We start from the raw sequence: 2,683 nt of genomic DNA, 5'->3' as shown, positions 1-2,683 counted from the left end.
AGCTGTAATACAGCTTTAACAAAAACACGAGGGAACACAAGTACAACAGTAAACCATGAGGCTCAACATTAACAAATTAAAAAAACACAAGCTGTCTTTCATTTCATTCATTTATTCATTGCTTTGACCAAGTAACAACTGTTTTATAAAAGAAATTTTACATGAGAGCAAATTGGACAATACAAGGAGATATGCATTTGGTCATTGGATTGAAAATCCAGTCTCTATCAAAACAACAAACAAAAAAAATCTCAATTTATATAACTTAACAATAAAAAAACAAACTATGGTCACAATTTTCTTTGTCTTTTACAAAGTCCGTAATAATAATTTATAGGCTTTAATACACACCGCTGCTTTCCATTTGTCGGCATGGTTGTGAAAGCAGGGTTCGTGCTGGAGAAAGGCATGTACAGTACCAAAGTCTCGGCCGATGAAGCCCCTTTGTTAGTACTCGTGTCATTGTCGGGGAGTGATTGCAGGTAGCAACAACAAAGGCTGCTCTGTTGTCTCTGACGCCTCCTTCACTCGCTCTGTCTCTTCGGGTATCGTGTGAGGTGTGAGGGTCCCGAGTGGTCCAGAGGTTCAGAGGTGCGATTAGAAACACAAGGAGCGGGCCCAGCACTACCCCGCAGCTACCCTGCCTGGATCAGGTGTATAAAAAACACATGTGGGAGCCCACAACCCCCACTGCATAAGCAAATAGTGCCTGGGGATTGGCTAGTGCGATTCATTTCATTGTACTTCCATAGGCACGGTAAGAGGAATAATATAGGTTTGTCCTTCATTTCTTCTACTTCTCTTAAACTTCATGTAAAAACACACCCGACCATAACTTCTCAATGAAGGCTGTGTTTTCTGATTTAAAACCAAGAAACTGTAAGTGCAGCTTTTTTTCTTTTTTAACAGTTTGCACATTCAAGACATACAAAAAAAGGTCAAAAAGTCACTTTGTGCAGCTTCACTCCTTTCCCCAAGTCCTTGACCATATGCATAGTCTGGGTTGTCAAAAAATTAAAACTGCACAATTTATGAAGGAGTGTACATTTTGACACACATAAACAGTACCTTGAAGATATACATAAAATTAAAAAGTCAGCACAGAGAGCCAACTTTAGTTTCTCCCATAAGTCCAACTTGATTTCCCCAGTTAGTGAACTTGGCATCTGTCGCCGCAAACGTTTATAACATATGCCCCGTACATAAGTACTTTCTATAAAAGAAAGAAAGAAAAAAAAAAAGACTCTTTCCACTGGATGACAAAAGAAGCTCTTAATGCGGTACGGTTAAGTGAAACCAAGTACAGAAAGTTGATCAAAAACAAAACGACCACACATATACAGACTGACAATAACAAATACTTTGAACACTTGCTTGGCCGACAAAGATAATACTGAAATGGATTTTTGAAGACAAAAAAAAAAAAAAAAAGAAGGCGAGGGGGTAGAAAGTCAAACTTTTAAGTCTATCCTCTGGCTTCTTGTAAACAGCAATTTGAATGTAATGCTAAACAGCTGAGAGGGCTGAGGATCAAAAGGCTGGAAGGCTTGGGGGAGCTGGTGGTGGCCTTTTTTTTCTTTTCTTTTTTCATTCACTCACTCCGGACTATCTTGTTCTGAGCACAAACATGTGAAAAGGCAACACTGTCCACATAAAACACTGATAATGCAAAGCAAAAACATCCCTTTTAGGTCATGTCATTCGTCCTCTGGAACAGATACTGTACTGAAACTTTAAAGCATGCCTGTGGATCTACGTACATCTGTGTCATCGCTCGAGTGAACGTGACTTCGCTTAAGCCCAGCTTTGTGCACGTTTCAACAACTAAAAAGCCTCCTGATAAGAAAGGAATCCATCGCCGGGTTAATGAAATCCAAGGCCGAGATGTGGACAAGGTGGAGAACGCTGGCTGCTTATCGATCTCCTGCTCACGTTAGAGAAACTTATCCAACAGTTATTGTTGGCCTGCCAGCATCGACAAGCCCGACTGAGACAAAACATTGTTCAGTTTACAGTCAAAATGAACAGTCTAGTCAAAATAAGCACAACGCCTTCAAGGAATTACTGCTGGGCATTTTTGAATGAGAGTGTGTATCTACGTGTGTGTGTGTGTGTGTTCTATTTGACTTCATCAGTGCCTTGGATGGTGAGCTCATTCAGTCTGTAAGGCACATGCTGTTGCGGGGGAGTTTTCATTCACAAAAACACATCCTGAATCATATCTGCGACTCTAAACTTAGTAAAATAATCCTTCACAAATTCCAAAGAGGCACCTCAGTATCTGTACTTTGCATTGACCACAGTCGGCGAGTTATTTCGTCTGAAGAACGAAGGCACTTTGGCAAAAATACAAATTTTATAGCATAAAAAAAAGAGGAAATAAAAAAAGTCAGACTCATCAAAAATAAGTTAATATTACAAAAGTGTCTTGTTTTTTTTTGTAGGAAATACTGCAGTGAAACTATCGTCAACACTTGTCTGCCGCACATCAACCCAGCAAAGAAAAGGATGATTGAGGCCTCTTTTGCACTTTTTAGACACCAATAACAACCAAAAAGAATGAGTTCTCTTTTTGTTCCACGCTCCCTCGCCTCAAGCACTCCCCCCTCCCTCCCCCCCCCCCTCCCCAATCCTAAAACAACAGTCCTCCTTTTATTTCAGGGGGAGTTTATTTGGACTCCGG

The sequence above is a fragment of the Scomber scombrus genome, chromosome 20 (assembly GCF_963691925.1).
Source record: "Scomber scombrus chromosome 20, fScoSco1.1, whole genome shotgun sequence".
Classification (NCBI taxonomy): domain Eukaryota; kingdom Metazoa; phylum Chordata; class Actinopteri; order Scombriformes; family Scombridae; genus Scomber; species Scomber scombrus.
This window is presented reverse-complemented; position numbering follows the sequence as displayed.